General features: G+C 33.7%; 1 long non-coding RNA gene across 1 annotated transcript; it reads right to left on the bottom strand.

Annotated features, from left to right (window-relative positions):
- Positions 1-301: 301 nt before the first annotated feature.
- LOC126892467 (uncharacterized) lies at positions 302-6,217 on the bottom strand. The gene is made up of 2 exons (XR_007700851.1): positions 5,942-6,217; positions 302-617 (listed from the first exon to the last, which is right to left on the bottom strand). It is a non-coding gene; the product is annotated as an uncharacterized LOC126892467 (long non-coding RNA).
- Between the last annotated feature and the right edge of the window lie 2,597 nt (positions 6,218-8,814).

The raw sequence follows: 8,814 nt of genomic DNA on the forward strand, positions 1-8,814 counted from the left end.
TTGAATTATTCATCATCATAAAATATTTATTTGCAAGATTTTTTTAACTGTTACCAATGGTAACAGTGGTTACATGGACGCTTCGCCAGTGGTTCTTTGATTTGTTTATATTCGTCTATTTCCAGCTGTTTTATTTCCGTATTCTCCGTTGGTAGGTATTTTGTTTTCTTAAGGTTTATTTCCATTCCTTTTTTTATATATTCCTGTTCCAGTTTTCTCGTCATAAAGATGAGGTCATCTTCGTCTTATTCGATCACTCTTCGGTCGTCAGCAAAACTTAGGGTTTTAAGCAATAAACTAGTAAGCAATAAGCATTTATTAAATTTAATTTTTTAAATACATTGTTTGAAGCAAAGGGTTAAATAGTTAAATGGTGAACAAAAACTAACAAATCTGATCTCTGCAATAACTCAACATGTTAATGTAAAATCACATACTTTTGTTTGTGGGTTAAAAGGGCGTCCAGTAGGACAAGTGTGGTTACTGAGAACCCACTGTCCATTGTAGTATATGCATATGAAGTAGCTTAAGCAGTTGGCGGTTTCGTAACGATGAGAGCCTGCGCCTTGGCTTTCACAAAGTGATTGTGATTCTGTTTCGTTAATTTGTCCAAAAATCTGAAATTAAATAAAGAAAATAATATATTAGAAATAAATAAAACACGTGTTGAACATACTTATGGACCAAAAGACATATAGAATGGAGACCTAGAGAAGATAAAAGACACTGAAGTAGACCATTAAAAAGGTGGATGGATGACTTCAGAGAAACAGTGGGAAGATGGAGACAGAAGGTACAAGATAGAGAATAATAGAAGAATATGGAGACCTATATTCAACAGTAGATGCAAGAGGTTGACGAATGGTGATGACGATGATGAACATACTTATAAAACAAGATAAATATACACACTAATCGTTAGACATTCTTCTTCTTCTTCTTCTTCTTTTTCTTCGTCTAGCCATTCACGTCCACATCTGAACATAAGCCTCTTCAAGTCTTCCTTTCCATTGTTTTTTGTTGTACGCTACTTGTAGCCAATTTTTCCCGGCAGTTCGTTTCAGATCATCTGTCCATCTCATAGGAGGTCTGCCTCTGGGTCTTTTGTGTTCGTATGGTCTTCAGGTTAGAATTGTTCTGTGCCATTTGATGAGATCGCTCCTAGCTACATGTCCAGCGTATTTCCATTTCAATTTTAGTGATTTTTGTACCACATCGGCGACTTTAGTTTTCTGTCTTATCCATGTGTTTCTTTTTCTGTCCTTAAGTGATATGCCAAGCATTGCTCTTTCCATCGCGTGTTGAGTGACTCTGAGTATCTTCATATTCTTTTTTGTGATTGTCCATGTTTGTGCCCCATATGTTAATATCGGAATAATGCATACATCAAAGACTTTAGATCTAAGATGTAGTTAAATTTGCTGATTTCTGAGTATATAGTTCAGTTTGCCAAATGCTGCCCATGCTAACTTTCTTCTTCTTTTTATTTCTTCCGTTTGAATTTCCCTATTTAGTATTATTTTTTGTCCTAAGTATATATATCCTTCAACTTTTTCTATAACTTTGTTGTTTATTATTGTCATCGTTTCTTCGGAGTGCATGACTTTTGTTTTGTTTAAATTCATTTTCAGTCCTATTTTAGAAGATTCTGTGTGTAGTTCTGAAAGCATGGTATGCAGTTCTTGTAGGTCAGTAGCTATCAGGATTATGTCATCCGCAAATCGTAGATTACTGAGATAGCGGCCATTGATGTTTATTCCCTTATATTTCCAATTTAGATTTTTAAAAACGTCCTCCAAAACTAAGGTGAACAGTTTGGGTGATAGAGTGTCTCCCTGTTTGACTCCCCTGTTTAATGGTACAGGGTTCGAATACTCGTTAGACATTAAGAAGTCAAAATCCAATGAATTTGAAACTGTTAATACAAGATGTGCATTATTTTGTTACCAGCATGAATATTAATATGTAAAGGAATTAAGTATTAGGGTGGTCGAAAAAATATTGTTTTATTTTTTAATCGCTATACCGCGGAAAACTTGTTTTTGGGGTATATAAGTAAATTGCAAAGTAATGTAAAGTTATATATTGAACGGCCAGCTAGCGCATCATACTTAACCCGGGAGTAGTCGCGCTCACTTCTGTAACGTGAACAGTCGCGTGTTAGATTTCATCTCATAATACGAATTAAAATATGAATTTACAACAAATTTTTATTTTATAGTGTTTTTATTTACTTGCTATGTTAGAAATATTATTTCTAACAATTATTAAAGCTAATTGGCTCTCCCCAAAGCCATAAATTCCACAAAAAGAAGAAGAAAAAAATACCTACGCATTACTACACCCTTACTCGAGGCACTTACGAATTCTTTTCAAAATTGCAAAATTTTTCACCAAGTTATCGCGAAAAAAGATAAAATGTAAGATTCTACTCTTATCTAACGGCGCGAATACTCGCGGGTTAAAATTTAGTTTTTTTCAGAAATCAAGACATTTTTCAATTATTTTTACAATCTTTAGTCAATAATATTTCAACATGCTATACTGAAAACTGTTTAGTTAATAGTTTAAAAAATAGGAAATAAATTTGAAACAGACAATATCTTTTAATTTGCGGTCGCGCAAAATACTCAAAAATTGGTAAAATTCACATAGTAGCACCTTAAAAGAAGGTGTGGTCTAGTATGTTGTGTTGGGTGTTAATAGCACAATCCATGTTTTGTCATTTTACTTTACACTCCATTTATTTGGAATAGAATTATTATAGTGTGTTTAAAGTTATAAAGGATATACATAAAACAGCTTATAATTTTAATAACACGTTTAGTTGAAACAAAAAAGAAACCAAATTGGAGCCAAAAAATGTGAACAAATTAAATGAAATTTTGACTTAGAAAGAGTCTTTTACTCACTATTTCTGAGTGGGTACGTTGAAGCTGCCCTTGCTTTCAAACTTTGGCATCGAAGCTCTGGATACTAAGGCAGATCTTATGAAACCATCTCAGTACTTAGCACCGACGACTTTTTTAGGTGCTTCAGTCACCAACTTGGCGCAGCGTTCCACGGCTTGAGTATGACATGGAAATTTTCCGTAGTTCCAATCCTCGGGTGTTTCACCAGCAGTGATTTTAGCCCAATCTTTATCATCAGAGACTCTCCGTAACAGTGATGGTGGTGTAAAATCAATGGTGTTCCAATCAATTAATTCAGTATAGTCAGTCGCATGAAAGTTGATTTTTGGAGGTCAAAAAACCCTAATTGTTTCTGTTTCTGTAGCTAACATCCTTGCTTTGATTATTCTTCGGAATCCAATTCTCTTATGTGCTTCCTTTCATCTACTATCATCCTCAGCAGCAAATTTTCTGGGTGTGAAAAAATGCATTTCTTTCGATTACAGGATCAACTACTTTAATCAAATTCTCTGGTAGAAATCTGGTTGACTTGATAGCCTCAAAAACGAGTTCAGGTCCATCTGTTATGTATTCGCTGTACTTTATTTTAAACCATACAGGCATGCATGATTTAATAATGAAGGATACTAACAATTTATGTTCAACTGAAGGCGTTTCTACACTTACATGCAGTCTCAAAATTCTGTTAACTGTAGTCAACCATCGAGAGTGGGAATGTGGACCTGGTTCTCGAACAGATAAGTCCACAGGGCAGTTGCCTGACTTTATCGCACAACTTATGTCTAGAAGATACTATTCATCTCTACTCAAAAGATTGCGATTAACTAGTCCTCCTAGTGGTTAGGAACGAGATGGTTTCATAAGATCCTGCCGTAGCATCCAGAGCTTCGATGCCAAAGTTTGACAGCAAGCGCAGCTTCAACGTACCCACATAGAAAGAGTGAGTAAAAGACTCTTTCTAAAGTCAAAATTTCATTTAATTTGTTGACACTGTTTGGCTACAATTTGGTTTCTTTTTGGTTTCAATTAAACATGTCATTAAAATTATAAGTTGTTTTATTTATATCCTTTATAACTCTAAACATACTATAATAATTATATTCCAATTAAATGGGGTGTAAATTAAAAGAACAAAAAATGGATTGTGTTATTAACACCAAACACAACATACATTGAAGAGACAACACGTAAGAAGAATAGAAGAGTTCGAAATGTGGTGTTACAGAAGAATATTGAAAATTCAGTGGGTTCAAAGGATTACCAATGTTGAAGTGCTACGTCGTTTAAATAAGGAGTTAGAAATTATGAAAAGTATAAAAACTAGAAAACTGGAATATTTGGGTCACATTACCAGAGGACAAAAATTTGAGTTGCTGAGAATTATTATGCAAGGAAGGATACAAGGAAGAAGAAGCATAGGAAGAAGACGCATCTCCTGGCTGAAGAACCTTAGAGAATGGTTTAACTGTAGTTCATTACAACTATTCAGAGCAGCAGCCAACAAAGTGACCATAGCCATTATGATATCCAACCACCGATAGGAGAGGGAACTTTAAGAAGAAGATAACATACTAGACCACACCTTCTTTTAAGGTGCTAATATGTTTTGTTGCTACCACAAATTAAAATTGTCTGTTGCAAATTTATTACCTATTATTTAAACTATTAACTAAACAGTTTTCACTATACCATGTTCAAATAAACCTTCAAATATACCCATTTGAAGTTATAATTTAAAAAAATTGTATTTTAATTAGTTTATAAGGGTTTCAAGCAAAAAACTATAAACATTTATACTTTAATTAACAATAATGATAGAAAAGCTCAAAAGGGCCAATTTGATCTTATGAAAATGTTCGTAAGTTTATTTTTGGCCAAGATATCGATATTTTAATGGCGCGCTATGAGGTGCAAGATCGGCTCACAGTCAAGTAAGTACCTATTTTTCGACGCTTTATCGATCGTAACTCTGCTTCTACGCATGCAAATGAGCTTTTCAAGATCTCATTTTAAAGCTTAATTAATGGACTTCTAAACAAGGTATTTTAAAGTACTTTATATATCATATTTTTTTTGACATATAATACACCATTTTTTATTAATTAAATTATTCGTTATTGCAACAAATCAATATTACATTACACTATTAAGAAACAATGACGTTGTTGTTACAAATAGACAGAATTGGCAGTAGTATGTTATATTGGTAGATATTAACAGACATATTAAGAACGTGCAAGGCCTCCTGAGCAAAAAAGTGTAACACCAGAGCAGTCGAAAGGTGTCTTTACCGTGATATTACTATTTGTGAGCCGATCTTGTACCTCAGAGTGTGCTATTAAATTATCGATATCTTGGCTAAAAATATAAACTCTTTCCCAAGCTCAAAATGTTACTTTTGAGTTATTCTATTATTAATGTTAATTAAAGTATAAATAATATTTATTCCTCTTTACTAAAAACCCTTATAAACAAGTTAACGTACAGGGTTATTCACTATATTTTGACCCCCCTGTAAACTGCTTTATTTACAGAATTAGAAAAAAACGTAAAATACAAAAGTTATTCGATTTTTAAATTATGATTTTTTGACATATATATCGTACTAGTGACGTCATCCATCTGGGCGTAATGACGCAATGTATGATTTATTTAAATGATAATATTCCATTGCTGCAGCGATGCTATAATATGAGGTGCCTGATGCCCGGCATGTACGACGTCATCTCCTGGAGTTTAATAAAAATTTGTTATATAAATAGTTGAAATTTATCCAAAATCAATGGGAAAATCCCAGTAGCTGGCCGTATACCATAATTAAAAATCATACAGAACAAGTAAAAACTTCGTTTGTACAATGATATAAAAAGTTTATTGAAAAGCTATTAAAAAGTCATCCAAAAGGATTCGCAAAACGTTTTCGATCTAGATCAGATCATCTTCAGTGCCTAGAACGAAGTATTTCCACGTTAGAATGAATACAAAAGGTTAAAATTATGACTAGTTAAAAAAATGTGGATAATACTTACGTTCTCCTTAGTAGATGAAATTTTATTTAGAAAGTTTATTTTTCATTTCTCTTTTTCTTTCAAACCAAATTAAACTTTCGTCTTCTTTTTTAAACTGTTATCAATGACGTCACTGGCTTTACTATGAATAACACTTTTATTAACATAAAAATAATAACAGTTCTTTCTGTAACAGAGAGTTGCCTTTTAGACTTTTACAATAGAATCTAATTTATAATAATTTAAATTCCACTTTAATACAGTTATTAACATCCATTGAGCTTAACTAATAATTTAAATTCATAAACTACACTATTTCTTAATGTGTACCCTCTTTAACAACAGAGTGGATAACACATATGGAACGGCACTAGGCTCCGGGCTTCAGTCGGTTAGAGGTGTCTTAGTCGGGGTTGAAAGTCTCAAATATAAGAAATAGAGGTACGAAAGAGAAAGAGAAGAGAAGATAAGGTAGGAGAAAACAATATTGGGCGCCACCTATCGCTGGATAGGAATTATGAGGAATAGGAAAACTTAAACGGTAATAAAATGACAAGTAAAGATAACAAATATGAGGCGAAGGAGATAGGATATGAATAATACGCGGTTGCAAAATAGACTTAAGAGAATAGCGGGTATTTATGTCGCGCGGTAATCACTAGATATCAAAAACACATATACACACGTACATATATATAAAAAAATAAAAATCAACATAATACCTGAAAGAGAAACAGAAATATACATGCAACAAAATAAATAATCAGATAGATATGAGGAAATAAAAATAAGTAAATATTTGAGTTAAAAATTATATTGTGATGTTCAGAGTATATATTTATAAAACAAGTAACAAAAAACAATGATTTAAAGGTTCTGTCGTAATTTTCCGCAACGTAATAATATTCAGATTGATATTCTCAAGGCAGGTCAGAAACAACAAAAAATATATAGTTATGTTTATGGAGATGATTAATTTAAATGAAAATTCTCTTGACACGTCTTGACAGCACACAAGGACACAGGAAAATGAATTTGTAAGTGCCTCTGAGGGCTAAATTTAGCTCTTAGGGATGAACACGGAAGAAGGGGTAATAGTCAAATATGGTCCGTAATGGCATCTGGAAGACGGGTCATTTAAGAATCTCTCAACTTTCTCTTGCTAAGCAAACATCCTTATACTGCAAGCGGCTTCGAAAGAGTTCGTAGAAATTTTAGTTTTGACGAAACAAAAGGAAAGAAATTCATTGTTAGGACAATGGAAATATGCGAGTACAAAACTAGAAAGTTGCCCCCTATGGATTTTATGAAAGCATCTCTGCAGAAGAGATTTACCACCTAAAGATTCCGAGATTAGGGCATATGTACAAGGCTGATCCTTTACCATGGGCGTAGCTAGAAAAATTTTGAGATGGTTTATAAAGGGGGGATTTCACACATGCCACACTACCCTTTCCACGGTGGAAACTAGTTATACTGAGTTTTCATCGGAGCTTTGAAACCAAGAAGCATGTGAGGACATCGCGAAGACAATGTTGTAAAGGACAGATAAAATTTATGGTACTACGGCAGATAATATATACATAAGATATGACCAAGTAACTTTATTACCTAAGATAAGCGATAAAATAACTATTAGTTATCTAATACAATAGTCAAACGAAAGGTAAAATTACAATTTTTACAAAAGGTACAACAATATAAGTTTAATAACCCTATATAACTAATATCATATATTGGTACAACTATGTTCATATTTACACATGCATATGTGTCTATGGCTCTTATTCGCTCCATAGTGTTACGGCGAACAGGACACGTTAGGCAAACAAGACACGCTAGGCAAACAAGACATGGTAGTCCGTTCACGGGGTTAGGAAAGACAGATAGGCGTTTATCCGAACATATCGATTATAATATTTACTATTTGGATTAGATTTGAAATCCTATATTAAGGTAATATATTTCATTAGGTAACGCACGGTAATCTGGGGGATCGTTGAACAATAAACGAGAGAGTAATTTCATTTTGATATTGTTAACGTAATGGAAGATAGGGTTGAATAAAATCGTAACGGTAAATAGTATAAGTATTCGTCTGATGTATCGTTACTATAAAGGTAGACTGAACATTGATTCGGTCAGGTACGAGGGTAACTAAAATGCAGATAATAGTGCTTATCGGAACACAAGCGGTAATAACTGACGATCGGTATGCCAACCTTTATCGTATCAAGGTATAAAATTAATCAGGCTAGGTTAGGTTTGGCTAGGTAAAAAGAAAGTTTGTAACTAACAAGGAAAATTGTATTGGAGGGTTGAGTATGCAGTATCTCTTGATGATTATCCTAAGTCTATACAGCATTTACAAAAGATGGAGAGTTAATAGAGTTAAAAAAAAATTCAGTAAGTTGGTTGCAAAACCTGAGGTCTAGGAGCAGGGGGTACGTATGGTACATAAATTTTTAAAGTGCACGTAAGGTATCTATTATGGTATTGACAGGACTAACCTCTTAGGCACCAAAATTTACACTAAGAGAGTCGTTTAGTGGACCTCTTTTGGTTGAAGAACGACTGAGTTCTTTCCACAGATTGTCAATGGAAACTAGGATTCAGATACTATTTTCGGCGAGTCAACTGACGGACGTCCGCTAACATCAGTCCTAATCTTCCTCAGTGCCTAGTATCTCTGACAGATCCTGGTCTCTATGACGAAAAGGGATAAAGAAGATGTTTTCTCTATGTGGGGACTCACATCAAAAGTTAAGCTAAGTAGAAGAGAGAGTAATACTCAATTTGGAAATTCTAAACACGACAGAGATGTCACAGCTAGACGGGGTGTTCAGTATTTCAGGGGAAATCTTGTTAGAAACAGTGTGTAGGGAAAGATAATA

This window comes from Diabrotica virgifera, chromosome 1 (assembly GCF_917563875.1).
Source record: "Diabrotica virgifera virgifera chromosome 1, PGI_DIABVI_V3a".
Taxonomy (NCBI): Eukaryota; Metazoa; Arthropoda; class Insecta; order Coleoptera; family Chrysomelidae; genus Diabrotica; species Diabrotica virgifera.